This window comes from Lynx canadensis, chromosome B2, assembly GCF_007474595.2.
Source record: "Lynx canadensis isolate LIC74 chromosome B2, mLynCan4.pri.v2, whole genome shotgun sequence".
Taxonomy (NCBI): Eukaryota; Metazoa; Chordata; class Mammalia; order Carnivora; family Felidae; genus Lynx; species Lynx canadensis.
In genome coordinates, this window is record NC_044307.1 from 14,861,559 (window position 1) to 14,877,731 (window position 16,173).

Sequence of the window (16,173 nt, forward strand, 5' to 3'; positions counted from 1 at the left end):
GTCATTCTGAGAGGCGGTGTCTCTGTGGTATCTGTGAAAAAGGGTGATGAGACTTCACAGAGAAAGGATGGAAACCTGCGGGACCAAGGTATTCAGCGAACCCATGAGAGCACTTACGAGTATTATTTTTTTACGTCGTAGCGATCGGGTGCTTTCAACGGCAAGTAACGTAAAACACACAGTGGCTTATGCCAGATGACTTTTATAGCTTAATTGAGTCTAGAAATACAGGTGATCCTCAGGGTTGGGTTGGCATGTCAGTGTTGCCTTAGAGGATCCAGCTGTTCTCATCTTTGCATTCTTCCCTTCCTCTGTATGTTAGGCCTTCAGCTTCAGCCTTGGGGTTACGTGATCACAATATGGCTGCCACAGCTCCGGGCCTCACATCCGCAGGTGGCAGCATGCAGAACAAGAGAGAGAGCTCCAAAAGGGCTCTTCTCATAGGTGTCTCGCCTTTTAGTCCAGGCGAAAAGTGTTTCTTTTGCCTTTGCAGCCCTTCCGGTGGGAGGCGGACAAGGAAGAAGGAAGCTGGCAGTGGTTGTCGGCTTGGCATTCACAGCGTTGGTTAAGCGTGCGAGTGACACGGCCTGCACACTTAAAGAGGAGGAGATAATCGCTTCAAATGGACAAATTCACACGCAGACGTATTTCTCAAAGCTCTTCCCCAATCTGCAGGGTTATAGATCCTCAGCTTTGTGGTATTATTTTAGCAAAGCATGGCATAACCCAGATACCACTCCCTTCCCCTTAAAAAGAGCAGGGTAGGGGGGCCTGGGTGGCTCAGTCAGTTGAGCGTCAGACTTTTGATTTCGGCTCGGGTCATGACCCCTGGGTCATGGGATCAAGCCCCACATCAGGCTCTGTGCTGAGCATGGGGCCTGCTGAAGGTTCTCTCTCTCCTTCGGCCCCTCTCCCCCACTGCTGTCTCTCTCTCTCTCTCTCTCTCAAAATTAGAGGGACGCTTGAGTGGCTCAGTCAGTTGGACATCCAACTTCAGCTCAAGGCATGGTCTTGCGGCTCACGAGTTCCAGCCCCACATCAGGCTCGTTGCTGTCAGCGCGGAACCCACGTCAGGTCCTATCTCCCTCTCTGTCCCTCCCCAGCTCCTGCTTTCTCTCTGTTTCAAAAATAAATAAAAGCATTAAAAAAAAACTTTTTTTTTTTTTTAAGAAAGAAAAGTCCCTTGCATGTTAAAAAAAATTTAAAATAAGAAACAGAAAGATCAGGGTAGACTTCCAACAGGCATTGGACCCCTGGCGTCCTGAGGTTTATTTTTGCCTCGGTTGCCTTACGCCGCATGGAGAAGGCATGTGTCCCCCACTCCATTTGTCCTCCTCTGTTCCCAGCTTTCTGGCTCCTTCTTTTCTGACTCTCTCCTCTAAGAATAACTCAAAACACATATACTTGATCTGCAATTCGCAGGTTTGAGGGAAACGTGTAAAAAAATCAGTCGACACCCGGTAGAAGTCAGGGTCGGCTATGGCACGCTTGGTGGCCATCAGGCTTGTTAAGGGGGTGGTGGACCCAGAAGGCATCGCCTTCTCCGCTGAACGTGGTGTGGGATGCTGCAAATCACTGGCGTATCCAATCCCTTCGCTCGGACCCTGGACAGGTGCCCCTGCAGAAAGTCTGCTTCCGAGGTGCGAGTGCAATTAAGAAACAAGGTCAGCGTGCGTGAGAACCAAACAGCGGTCGAATGGAGCACGGCCGGTAACTTCCGAGTCTTCACCATTAATATGCGAATGCCTCCCGTTGGTTATGAGCACTGCGCGTGCTAATAGACCAAAGAGTAGCAAGCCCTCAAAGGTTAAGAAAACTCTAAGGGAAAAAGTTTAAGGTTGAGAGAAGTCCATTAACTTCTTCCTGCCAATGAATAAACCCATGATTGTTTTGTTTTGTTTTGTTTTAGCGGCAGAGGATCACGGTGTGGTTGCTCAACACCCGTTTTTCTAAGCAGATAATTTCAAAACCACTAATGCGATGAGTCAGGAGCCCTGGGTTCAGCTCCCCAGCTTGCCACTTGCCATGCTCCTGGGAAAACCATCTAAGCTTGCCAAGCCACGGTTCCCACATTTCTACAGTAACAGCAGGAACAGTAACGAGAATGGGAATGATTATGGAGCATTTGTTTACCATATTCCAGGCACATTTCGAACGTCTTTCCATGCTCGTTTAATCTTCATCACGTCCCTATGAAGTAAGAGCTGAAATAATCTCTTTACAGATGAGGAAATCAAGGCAGAGACCGTCGAAGTAATGTGCCCACCAGCGCCCAGCTAAGACGTGGTGACTCCGGGTTCAGACCCAAGCGTTCTGACTCAAAGGAATACCTTTCCCTCGCCATCTCCCCAGAGTGCCAAGACACCAACACATACCAGGACAGGTTTAGTTTTTAATGTTTTATTCTTGTTTTTAAATTTTTTAGTTTCTATTTGAGAGACGGAGAGAGAGCGACAGAGCACCAGCAGGGGAGGGGCAGAGAGCTGGAGACAGAATCCAAAGTAGGCTCCAAGCTGCGAGCCGTCAGCACAGAGCCCGACGTGGGGCTCGAACTCATGATCAGTGAGATCCTGACCTGAGCCAAAGTCGGACGCATAACTGACTGAGCCACCCAGGGCCCCCCCAATGTTTTATTTATTTTTGAGAGAGAGCACACATGAATGGGGGAAGGGCAGAGAGAGAAGGGAACAGAGGATCTGAAGCAGGTTCCACGCTGACAGCACAGAGCCCGATGTAGGGCTCAGACCCATGAACCGTGAGATCGTGACCTGAGCCGAAGTCGGACGCTCAACACACTGAGCCACTCAGGCACCTGAGTCAGATGAATTTATTGAGAAAGATGCGGGGTCTTAGCAAAAAACAATAATCGCTTGAACAGCTAGGGTATAGATTGTAGCAGGTACGTACATAGATCATAGCAGGAAATCCAGAAACTTGAAGGAAATGAGCATAAGCTGTGAAGGATTCTACTCTGCCAGCCCCTCGCATAAATCCCAGAGTGACTGTGAATGTTCCTCATTTTATTTGGGGGTTTTTGTATTAAAGGATTGATGTTGACATGAAGGCCACTGTCTAAGCCTTAGATTTATTCAAAGTTCAGGCCTTAAATAATTATTTACTATTTAGTTTAATGCCCTTTTTTTTGGTGGATCATTAAGTAGGGTATTTCATTTTTTTTTAAGTTTATTTATTTTGAGAGAGATGGCGGGGGGGGGGGGGGGGGATAAGGAAAGAGAGAGTCCCAAGCAGGCTTTGCACCTGCAAAACCCACCTGGGGCTCAGACTCCTAAATCGTGAGATCATGACCTGAGCCGAAATCAAGAGTCAGACGCTCAACCGACTGAGCCACTCAGGAGCCCCATTTTAAGATTTTATTTTTAAGTAATCTCTACACCCAGTGTGCAGCTCGAAACCACAGCCCCAAGATCAAGAGTCGCACGCTCCCCTGACTGAGCCAGCCAGGCACCCCTAGAATATTTTGTTCTTAATCAACCAAGTCAACCATCTATCTGTAGCACTACGTGAGAAAATATATATATATTATATAAGATATATAATACATACCATATATATATATATGTGTGTGTGTGTGTGTGTGTGTGTATATATATATATATATATATATTCAGCCACTTTTCAAAAGTTTTCCAGAAAGCCGGGCTACCCAAATCCTGACAGGGCCCTTGGAAGCATTCGCCTCTTTTCCAAATTCTGTTTCGTTTGCATAAAACCCCTCTTGCCTGCTCTCAGCTTTCCATGGAAACAATATATCTCCTGGTCTTCTCAAAGCGGGGCCTCAGATCTCAGATCTCAGAGAGATGAGAGGGAGAAGGGGCACGCAGGAAGGGCGCACTGGCTTTTCATCCCACCTTCTTGTGGGTTAAAAAAGTTACATTAAGAATAGGGGCGCCTGGGTGGCTCCGTTTGTTAAGCAAAAGAAGGACTTGGGCTCAGGTCATGATCTCAGGGATGGTGAGTTCCAGCCTCGCCTGGAGCTCTGTGCTGACAGCTCAGAGCCTGGAGCCTGCTTCGGATTCTGCCCCCCGCCCCCCCTGCCCCTTCCCAGCTCACACTGTGTCTCTGTCTCTCTCGAAAATAAATAAACATTTTTTTAAAGTTATTTAAGCATAAAAGGTGTGCACACACACACAGACATTTCACCGGAATAAGCAAATCCATAGAGACAGAACCTAGACTGGGAGTTGCCTAAGGCTGAGGGGTGGGGGTGGGGTGGAAAGGGTGAGTGCAAAGGGTACAAGGTTTCTTTTTGGGGTGATGCAAATGTTCTAAACATGGATTATGGTGATGGCTGCACAACTCTGTGAATATACGAAGGACACACTTTAAATCCGTAAATTGTATGTCGAGCTCATTGAAACTGGTTTTTATTTTTTTAATTTTTTTTTAACATTTATTTATTTTTGAGACAGAGAGAGACAGAGCGTGAGCAGGGGGAGGGGCAGAGAGAGAGGGAGGCACAGAATCCGAAACAGGCTCCAGGCTCCGAGCTGTCAGCACAGAGCCCGACGCAGGGCTCGAACTCACGGACCGCGAGATCATGACCTGAGCCGAAGTCGGACGCCTAACCGACCGAGCCACCCAGGTGCCCCGAAACTGGTTTTGAAAAAAAAACATGTCCATTCTACCCCTTCAACTTCCGAATGAAGAACCAAAGCCAGAAAATTGTGCAGTCTGCCACGTGGGTCACACGGCTGGTTACTGGAGCTCCTCCCCCCCCTCCCCCCCCCCCCCACCCCCCGACGCCACCCAGGGACCCCGCGGGGGCCAAGTCCTCCTGCGGTGCCCTCCCTGTGTGCCACATGACTCCTGATCAGTCTCCCAAGAAGATGCTTTGGTTACCGATAAATCCTAAATTAGGTTTGTTGTTAAGGTTCAGTGATAACTAAAACGAACTAACCTCGGGCACCCCTCTACTTCAAGTGTTCAAGTGTTTTACAAGGGCAGAGCCGCCTCCTGGTCTGCACAGGGAGAGAAACCGAGCTTGTCCGTGGTGAGTGCGTTGGTCTCCCCGGGGCCGCACAGCAGGCACCCCCAGGGAGGGGTCGGGCCTTCTGGCCTCTCATCCCCAGGGGCCAGCGTCGTGCCTGGGGCAGCCCAGGCGGGCGGAGGCCACCCATCCTGAGCACAGGCCTCTCTTCCAGGGAGTGAGTCAGCCTGGGGCCTGAAGGGGGCGCTACGAATGGCCGGAAGGCCCAGAGGGTTAGCCATCCAGGGAGCCTAGACCCCCGCGCTCCGCGGAAAACTCCTCCCCCGGGACCTCCACGGTGCTCTCCCCACGCCCCGACTCTGAACTCATGCCGACCTAGGTAGGCAAGTCAAGATTCCCCAGCCGTGACGCGTCTTCTCAGACTTCCAGTATCTTCTGAGACGGGACGTCCCGTTCTGCTCCTCCTGTCTCTTGTCTGTAACACAAGGAGGGGAAACTAGGAGACTCTCTTCCTCCCCAGACCACAGCCCTGAGGCTACAACACGTGAGTCCTGGGGCTCAGGGCACACAGGGCCCCGGTACCTGATGCTTGCGGAATGATAAAGGTTAGGGAAGAGGCCTCCCCCTGAAGGAGGCCTTAAAACTAAGGAGTCATTAAAACTAAGAGGGTTAGAGGCGCCTGGGTGGTTCAGTCCGTTGAGTATCCGGCTTCGGCTCAGGTCATGGTCTTGCAGTTTGTGAGTTCGGGGCCACATCGGGTTCTCTGCTGTCACTGCAGAGTCAGCTTCGGATCCTCTCCTCCTCTCTCTCTCTCTCAAAATAAATATTTTTTTAAAAAGCAAGACGGGTTAGCAAGAAGGGGAACCAACTGTCTTTTTTTTTTTTTTTTTAATCTTGCTCATTCTCATTCACCACCAACGTGGCCCCGAATCTCCATCATTCTTTGTGACAACTTACCTCCTCCAGGAAGCCACCTGGATCGACCCCATTCTTCTTTCTCTGTGTTCCTCGCCATTCGCGTCCTGTGTCAAGGTTGGAAGCACAGCCTCCAGAGCCAGGCTGCTTCCGTTTGAATCCCTTGACCTTGGGGAAATGACCCCAGCTCTCAGTGCCTCAGGTTCCTTATCAGTAAAATAGGGATAATAATAGTACGCAAGTCATAGGGTCATTACGAGGATTAAATCGGTTTACGTGCATCGCCACCCAATGCCTAGAAACAGTTTTGTGAGTCGGTGCATTTTCTCATCTGCATTTCCTGCTTAGTGAACATGTGGACTTACAGTTGTTTCTAAGCGCTCCTGGAAGGACTGTCCCCTAACCGATGTCCTTTCCCAGTGATGAAACGACGCCGTGCACACAGCGGTGTGTTCACTAAACACTTGCTCTCTGCTTCCCGGCGCAATCTGTTTCAAACATAGAGAACATTCGCTGGAAATTTTGTCAAGGCGGATCTGCCCGTATTTTAAACCCCGGGTGATTGTTGGAGGCAAGAATCGTCACCTTTTGTGTTTTCCCTCGGAAGTGTCCTTTGCAAGCTGCAGCCACCCTGGTACCTCGGAAGGGCCCCGAACTGGGCTTCAGGGTTACAGGTTAAAATTAGCCACCTCGCTCTCGCAGGGGGTGCCCGGAGATGCAGGGATGGGGCGGGAGTGGATGAAGCTGGCCTGCGATTGGGGACCACCGTGGAGGGGAATAGAGGCAAGAACCTCCCCGCCCCCGCCATCAAATGTTGGCATCTCCGAAGGGGGCACAGAGCCTGGGGTTCCCCGAGGTTGTAAAAATCCCAACTCCGTGTCACGGCATATGTCTTCTCTGCGAGGTCTGCTGCTGCTACATTTGAGCTGTGTTGACAACTGGAATCTTCCAGATTGTTCCTTTTGTGATTATAAACTGTCTTTGGAGTAGCGTCATGTGGGCGGATGCAGTTTATAGAACTACTTGGACCAATCAGCCTGCTCCCCAAAGGAACGCTTGTCTTACCCTCTCCCAGCGTCTTCCTTGCAAAACAACATAGCCTGATGATCTGTTTTGGGGGAAAGGAGAGGAGAAAGGACATCATTCAATTTAAGGACGTGAGGAAATACCCGAGCACAGACCAGACCGGAGTCGAATTGGGCAGGAATTCTCTTTTATGCGACCTCCCCCCACCCGCCCTGGACCTTTCCCCCATTCCATGGTATCTCTTCTTCTGTGAGACGCCCACTGCCTTCGTGTATTCTCAGTGCCCCAACCCACCAAAAATAAACCCAGAAACCTCTCCCCTCGGGAAGAGAGCAAATCTTAGCCCTTCGTTATGAGGGTGGGCTTTGACAGCACAGAGACCTGGGTTCAAACCCCAGCCTTTTCTGCTTCCTAGGGGTCTGAGCTCCTGCAAATCAGCCTGCCTGTCCCACATAAACCACAGATCATAACACTCACCGTGCTTTTAGCCACAAGTAACCAGAAAGCCAACTCAAATGGGTTTAACCAGTGAGGAAATCGATTGACCCCCATCCCGCCCTAATAATGGAAAGTTCAAAGGTGCAACAGGCTGACTGAACCCCGCTATCAGGGACCCAAGTTTCTTTCTGCTTCTCTGCGTTCCATCCTCGGGGTCAGCTGCATCTTAAACCTGGCTCCCTTCACAGAGTGGCAGCCAGGGCAGAGGAAACCACCCCCTTTGACCACGGGCTAATGACTGGCACGAAGGGAATGCTATGCACTGAGTGCCTCAGGCCTGGCTCCGTAAACCAGTTACTAGCAAGGCATGGACAGGATTACCATGGTTGGTATGCAGTGGTTGTCAAACTTGAGCGTACATCGGGGTGGCGGGAAGGACTTACAAAAACACAGATAACCGGGCCTCAGTGTCAGCGTTTCTGATTCTGTAGGTCAAGAGAAGAGCCTGAGACTTTGCCTTTCTAACAAGTTGTGGGGTGCCACGGAAGCCTCCAGATCACGCTCTGAAAACCACTAACATAGTCAGAGCAGGGGTACCCCTAGACTCGGGCCAAATGCCCCAGATTGCATGGTAAGGAAGGGGTGACATGGACGTTGGAGAATTAGCTGTGATACTCAGAATCTTGGAGAGTCAGTGTTTCAGTCATCTGTCGCTGAATAACAGACATCCCAAAACTTAGCAGCGTAAAACACCAACTTATTATTATTTTCAATGGTTCTGTGGGTTGAGCGGTCTCATCTGGGCAATTTTCACTTAGGGTCTCACATGCGTTTGTAATCAGATGTCAGTTGGGGGCCGAATCCTCTGAAAACGATGTTGAGCTGGCATGGAAATGGCTTCTTGGTTCACATGTCTGGAATGTATATGGCTGGGATCGCTGAGGGCTGGCCGGCACCTGTGTCCCCTCCGCCACTCCACGTGACTTGCTTGGGCTTCCTTATAACATGGCTTCCGGAGACTTGGATTTCTCATATGGCGATTGACTTTCCCCAGAATGACCATTCCAAGAGACCAAGGCAGGAGCTGTGAGGCTCCTCCCAATCTAGCCTCAGAGACCACACAGTATGCCTTCCTCCCCCCCTCCAAGCCCCCCCCCCAATTCTACTGGTTACATGGGAGGCACAGAGCCAGCCCAGATTCAAAGGAAGGGCACCACACAAGGGCATGTATATATAGAGGCAGGATCACTGAGGGCTCATCCTAGGGACCAGCTACCACGGGGATTAAAGGAGATCATTCATGGAAAGTCTTGAGTATGAATATAAGCATTTACCATCAATAAGAGTTCAGGAAATGAGCATTATAATAATTGCTGTTCCATGCAGGGGGTTCTGCTTATTACACTTTCTATATTGTTGAGGAATTTAAGGCTTTCTCAACTAGGAAAGGATTTTCAGGCAGTAGCCAGCAGGTGAAGCAGTATTTTCTTGGAGTGTGATCCTTCCAGGTCTCCCGAACCAGACGTACAAAGTCACTATTTCCTTAACCAGGAGAAAGACTACACTCCCAAGTGTATCTGCTATACGATAGAAATGTTCCTTTTCTATTGGCTTCTTCCATGAGGTTTCTATTTTATTAAAGTTTATTTATTTATTTCGAGAGAGAGTGGGGGAGGAGCAGAGAGAGAGGGGGAGAGAGAGAATCCCAGGCAGGCTCCATGCGGCCAGCGCGGAGCCTAACGCAGGGCTCGAGCTCACGAACCGTGAGATCACAACCCGAGCTGAAACCAAGAGTCGGACGCTTAACTGGCTGAGCCACCCAGGTGCCCCAGGTTCCTATTTTTAAATTTTTTTTTAATGTTTATTTATTTTTGAGACAGAGACAGAGCATGAACGGGGGAGCATCAGAGAGAGAGGGAGACACAGAATCGGAAACAGGCTCCAGGCTCCGAGCTGTCAGCACAGAGCCCGACGCGGGGCTCGAACTCACGGACCGCGAGATCATGACCTGAGCCGAAGTCGGACGCTTAACGACTGGGCCACCCAGGCGCCCCTCCAGGTTCCTATTTTAGAATGCTGGCTTTCGATGAGAGATTTTTACCCAGGCTCCTGTAGATTGGCTGACTTGACTAAAAATTATGACAGCTCTTGTGTTCTGTATCGGTACTTAGGTAAAACCTAGTCGTCCAGTGTCCCCGTTCCCATGTCACTTATGGAAAGTCACTAGAATGACAACGACTCAAGTCACTCTGTATCACCCCCACCCAGCCACCTCTCTTCCGAAGCCAAACACGCCTTCCAATTTGAGCGATTCCGAGCACGACTGAGTTTCAGAATGGCCTCAGAGAGAGGATGGGTTTTCTTATTTCTACCAAAGATGCACACATATGTCTTAGCTTTATACCTGCTGGTGCTTTTTCCTTTCCTTTGGAGTGAGAGCGAGTTGGGGCTTTACTCAACCGCATGATGGAGAGAAACTTGAGGGGCTTTTGGCTTGTGTGTGTTGGGGGTGGGGAGGAGCTGGTGCATCCCAATCTGGACGAATCTACTGCTGCTGCGGAGGGAGAAGCACGGAGAGCTTCTAGAGTGTCTGTCTGTCGGCCAATGTACCCGAGCAGCCCTGCCAAGGTCTGATGTGTTTGGACTTGAGCTTGACGGGGAAGGTTGCACAAAGGCAAGTTCCTGGGATTTGTTCTGCCGTCTGAGTGGGCTGGGTGTTCTCACGGGGCTATTTCTGTACAAAAAGCTGTCTGGAACCATCTGAGAATCCACTCACCGCCGCGGTTTACTGGAATATACCTTCTAGTCACTCTGTTGCATCATTTCCCCTCCATTTTGTGCTTAAGAGGACGACTGTGTGTGTACATGTGGATGTCCGTGTGAGTGTGTGTGTTCCAAAGTTATGTTACCATGGAGAGTTATTTGGAAAAGCTATCTTACCAACCATTTCAGCCGAACGTATGAAAGTGCATTTCAAAAATCAAAGCTCCTCTTAATGTGCATAGACTCTGTTGGGAAGGACACGCAAAAAAAGTGGTAATCTTTGTTGCCGCTGGAGAAGGGAACTGGGGGGTCCGTGTGCTGAGGGAGGCTTAGTCTTCATTGTGTGCTAGTTAATTTTGTTTTACCATGAGCGTGTAATATTTTTTAAAAATGAACACTAGAGTTGTCGGGGTTTTTTTTTCTTCTAATGTTTATTTTATTTTTGAGAGAGAGCTTGCGCGAGGAGGGGAGGGGCAGAGAGAGAGGGTGAGAGAGAATCCCAAGCTGGCTCGTCACCCAGCACAGAGCCCGACTCAGGGCTCGACCCCACGCACCGTGAGATCATGACCTGAGCCAAAGTCAACAGTCCGACGCTTACCTGGCTGAGCCACGGAGGCGCCCCGAACGCAAGAGTTAAATGCCAAAGCTTCTCCTGGGAACCATTTGCTGGACTCAATCGTCCCTCTTGACTCCTGCACTCAGCTCCCCAAGAGGAAACTGGGAATCCTTGAGCCATCGTGGGCTGAATATGAAGAAGGAATCTGCCTTCTTGGACGCACACTGCACATTCTCCAGGACACCCTTCGCCTCTTTAGCCGTTGGAATGGATAAAGTATGTGGAGAGGGCACAATGTCTGTCAGATTCAATAATGACTTCGGACACATTCTGCCTGGCGGTATCCCAGAGAAAACACAGCGGGTGGTGAGTGGGGCAGCCCGCTGAGTGCAGGGTGCTAGGCATACCTGGAGTGACCTGCCAGGCCAGCACGAAACAGCTCGTCCAAGTTGTGCAGGGAAGCTCTGTACCTGGTCACATAGAGGAACACTGAACACCTTCATGACGTGTCTACCCACGTTTTGATTCCCTCACAGACGATGGCTCAGGCTTCAGAAGTTATGGCGACCTTACTGTGTATTTTTATATTCTCTTTGCTGAGCTAATGACCTGCTTCCAAGCCAAGAGTACAAATGGCAAGTGGACAGCCCAATATTTCCTCTCCCGTCCTCGCTCTACTGGCAGTCCATTAACATAACGCGTGTCCACACAGCCCCTCTCGTTGGCACCGTGCGTGCAGCTTGGGCTAGCCGAGTCGCACCAGATAGAGCCTGCTCATTGGAAAGCATTAGCCAACTCAAGAGGGAGGAAAAAAGAATAAAAAGGAAAAACACTGCCCATCATAAAAATAACTTGAGAATTGCGCAACCCGCCAGCATGGGTCATTTGTGTTGAACTTGCTTTCAGCGCTCTGTTAAAGGTACCACACCCTACCAGCGAAGAGATTACTCCCTTCCTTTCGAGCAGCAAAATAATGGGAACTAGAAAAGCTTCTGTGAATTTGGCAAGGCTTCATATATACAGGTTTCCATGAGGTCGGGCAAGAGCCAGGATGGTGTTCGGTATATGTTCGTGCTCCCTGTTCATTAAAGGCTGCCTTTCGGAGGTAAAGCCACGCTTTCCTAGACGTGAGATTCTGCCCCGACCCGGTGCACTCGGCTGACGGTGTGGATTTTGCAGCGCAGGTTATTGTTGTCTTGTTTCAATATGCTTGAAATCATCATGGCACTTCACAGAGCGCTAATGTTTTCCCAAGGGAAATACTATGTTTTTGCACGCAGAGCTACCCAGACTCAGAGTTTCCTCCCGAGGACATTGTGCTATTCCACGGAACACAATAGGGCAGATGTTTCAGAGGATTTCAGTGCGGTCGGGAGAAGTTTGCTGACTGCCAGCTGCGTGCCAGACATTTTCATATGTCTTCACGTGTTGTTGACAGCCACCAAGCGAGGCTGATGTCACTGTGCTTTCCCGGGTGGGGAAGCTAAAGCACAGAGGAATGAAGGACCAGCACAAGGGTGTCCCGCTGTAGGCGACAGCTGGGATGTACACCCAGAGCCTCCTGGCCCCAACGCAAACACCCTTTCCTACGGCAGTGACACTGCCTTTCAATGCCCCCTTTGACGCTGAAGATTAAGGTGTGGCCCAAAGTTTGGACATGGCTTTCAGGGAGGCTCTGCCAGACCACGGGTGGGACGTTGATGAGAATGGGGACTTGGGTTTCCAGGGGGAGGTTCTAGTATTGAACAGCACAAGGGCATCCAGAGAGCGAGAGGCGGGATTCCTGCTAATCGAATAGCAGATATCTAGGGACTAGACTGTAAGGGCAGGATCATATCTCCAGAAAGACTGACGAGATAATGAGGCAGACCCTACGTCGTCGTGGAGGAGACAACGGGAGCCACGAAAACATCGACTCAGAATCAAAGGGATCAAGGGGGTCAAGATGGAGACCCACCACGCTGGACTTCAGTCCCAGAGGATGTAACAATGGCCAATGACTAGCATCAGACGGTCAGAGCGTGACCAGCACCAGCCTGACTTGGTGCCGAGGCTCTACTACACGGCAGGGGCCGTGGGAGTAATAGTGGACAAAGTAGGTGGAGTCCCTGTCCTTGTGAGCTGGTGATGGGTGCCCGGGGTCTGTGTTAGGGAGTACTCTTGGGTTCAACTTGTGGAAGGGAAGGGGGAAGGGAGCAAGACGGGGCGGAAGACGAGCTGTCTCCGGCGGGGAGTTTTGAAGATAGGTCGACCCTCCAGAGCCGCGCACCCTGGGGGAGGCGGCTGGGCCCTGGCACCCCCCCCCAGGTCATTGAGCCATGGCTGCCCCTGGAAAGGGCTGGGGTGGGCAGCTCTCCTTCCTGGGGCGCCTGAAGGCTATCGACCGGCAGCACTACCTGCCATGAGCCCCTGATGGGGGCAAAGTGAGGGCGGTGGCAGAAAAGAGTTCGGAGAGGCGTCAGGGGGCCAGCTTGTGCGGACCTCGGAGACCTTCGGGAAGACGGGCTTTTGTTCACCATTGGCGGTCTTGAGAAAGGCATGCCGAGCTCTAATTCACATTTTATTTTTTATTTTTGGGACAGAGAGAGACAGAGCATGAACAGGGGAGGGGCAGAGAGAGAGGGAGACACAGAATCGGAAACAGGCTCCAGGCTCCGAGCCATCAGCCCAGAGCCTGACGCGGGCTCGAACTCACGGACCACGAGATCATGACCTGGCTGAAGTCAGACGCTTAACCGACTGCGCCACCCAGGCGCCCCTCTAATTGACATTTTAAACTGATTGCTCCTGTAGCTAAGGGGAACAGACTGTGGAGAAGCAAAGGGGAAGGAGGAAGACTTGTGTGAGTCTGGAATTCAAAGGAAAGGTCCCAACTGAAACATGAATTTGGTAGCTTTCGTGATGCATTTATTTATTTATGCATTTATTTATTTGAGAGAGAGAGCACGCACACGAGCAGGGGGAGGGGGCAGACAGGGAGAGAGAGAGAGAGAGAGAGAGAGAGAGAGAGAGAGGCTCCACACGCAACACAGAGCCTGATGTGGGGCTCGGTCCCACGACCCTGGGATCATGACCTGAGCCGAAATCAAGACTCCAATGCTCAACCGACCGAGCCATCCAGGTGCCCCTTTCGTGATGCATTTAAAGCCACGTGACCCCAGCTACCCCTTAGGGAGTGAATGCAGAGAGTGGAGAGAAGAAGTCTGAGGATTGAGTTCCAGAAGATTCTGCTGGCTGGGGGCCGGAGATAGGAGGAAGACTCAGCAAAGAGAGACAAGCGAGGCTGCAGGAACTGCGTGAGGGAGCAGCGGTCCCGAGGCCAAGTAAAGAAAAGGTTCCACCTCGGAGAATAATCAGCTGCTGAGAGGTCAAGTAGGAGAGAAGGAGCAGGACCCGTTAGACCCGGCGAGCGCCCTGGACAAGAGCAGTTTCAGATGCTCTTGGTGGTGGTGGGGTGAAAGCCTGATTGAACTGCCTTCAAGAGATAACAGGCGGAGGGGAGTTGGACACAACCAGTACAAACAACTTTCTGAAGAGTTCTGTTAGAGGAGCAGAGAGGGGTGCACGGGGGGCTCAGTCAGTTGAGCGTCCAACTCCTGGTTTCCGCTCGGGTCATGATCTCATGGTTCGTGGGTTCCCTGCTGACAGCATGGAGCCTGCTCAGGATTCTCTCTCCCTTTCCCTCTGCCCTTCCCCTGCTCATGCTCTCTCTCTCTCTCTCTCTCTCAAAAAAATAAAAATAAATTTAAAAAGGAAAGAAAGAGAAGCAGAGAAATGGGGCAGTAGCATGGATGCCTTCAGGGTCAGGAGAAGGCCAGTGAGCCTCGGGTCCCCCGAAAACAGTTCCTGAGTCTGGGCCGGGTGGAATCCGTGGGTGAGCACCCAGAGGCCCACCTGAAGGCTGGAGATTACAGGGTTTGGGGCCGAGGAGGCCATGCAAATCCTGATGTGATGAGTAGAGGGAAGGAGAACAGAGCATTTCAGATGTGCCTTTTCTACACTGTCCTCCTACGGACGCTGAGAAGTTGGATATGGATTGAACTTTTGGAAAACTTGGTCTTGTTTTAACTACTTGGGGGAAATTACTTAGAGGAAACCAGTGGTGATTTTTTAAAAATGCTGAAAAAATGTTTAGTATTTTTGAGAGAGAGACAGAGTGTAAGCGGGGGAGGGGCAGAGAGAGAGAGAGAGAGACCCAGAATCTGAAGCAGGCTCCGGGCTCTGAGCTGTCAGCACAGAGCCTGACACAGGGCTTGAACCCATGATCCGTGAGATCATGTCCTGAGCCGAAGTTGGATGCTTAACCGACTGAGCCACCCAGGCGCCCCAGCTGTGATTTCTTCATGTGAGAAATCCTCTCCGAGTATAACCGTGTTATGAGAATTTCCATGTATCAGTTTTTCCAAAAACTGGGTACACCTATAATCGCACTTTGGGTTCTTGGCTACATCGAGGATGAAACTGAATGTAATTATATCACATTTTCTTCAAAGGCTCTTAAAAAAAAAACAACTGAGGTTATCACAATATGACTGTGAGATTATAGAATAGCATGCAGTGTTTAAAAACTAAAACAGGGAGCAAGAAAGTTATTTTCCAGATGCCACAGAGTAAGCCTGGCCAAGCCTGGCAGGGGGACAAGAAAACAGCAATTCTGGGCCAGGCCAGTTGTCCTCAGGACCCAAGGGAGATGGGTAGGCATCGGGAGCCACAAGGCTTTAGGGAGGGCTTTAAAAGTTAAAGGACCAGCATCCAATACGAACAGGACCCTGGATAGCAGCACGGGGCAGGGGGACAGAAATTCCCGCCTTGGAAAGGCTGCAGGGCAGGGAAGGGGTAGCAGCTCGGGCTCACACTGAGGAGGTGCCCAGCCTGTGTTTGGAGATTCAAGGCTGCAAGGTGTCCCCATGAAGACGCCTCGAAGACGAGCAGGCCCCCTCGGGGCCTTTGCTGTGTGGTCTCTCTGCTTGGACGACTCGGCCCTCTCCGCCATCCCCAGCCGACTCTTACACAACCTTGAGATCTATCTCGTCTGAGACCTGTCGAAGTTTCCTGCCTCCCTTCCCCCAACTTTCTTTTGTTTCTTTTCTCGTGCAGCTGTGGTCCCCTGGCTTCCCCTTCGTTGCCAGGTGTTGGTGCACCTGCTGCCCTGCTTCTCACTCCCCACCCCCAACCCGGGCTCTGATTTCCTGGTTCTCCTTGGATTAAAAGCAAGCCCAACCCACCCCCCACCCCCCCACCCCCAAGCAGTCTGTTCACACAGTGCGTTCTCCAGCTGCTCTCCTCTGGTTCAGGCTGCCCACGTGAGGTCAGTCCCGCCTGTTTTATGGGACAGGGATTTTCAGCAAGAGCCATATCCAGTTCTTGAAGAGACGCCCTCCTGCTAGCTAGTCATGCTGGGGAAAATGTTCCGCTCTCCTGACCAAATAGTGACTACCAAAGGTTTTCCTGCAGATAAATATTCTGGATAATCACCGAGCACCACTTTGATTCCCGTAGAATTCGCCGAGACTTCCCGTGGCTGCAT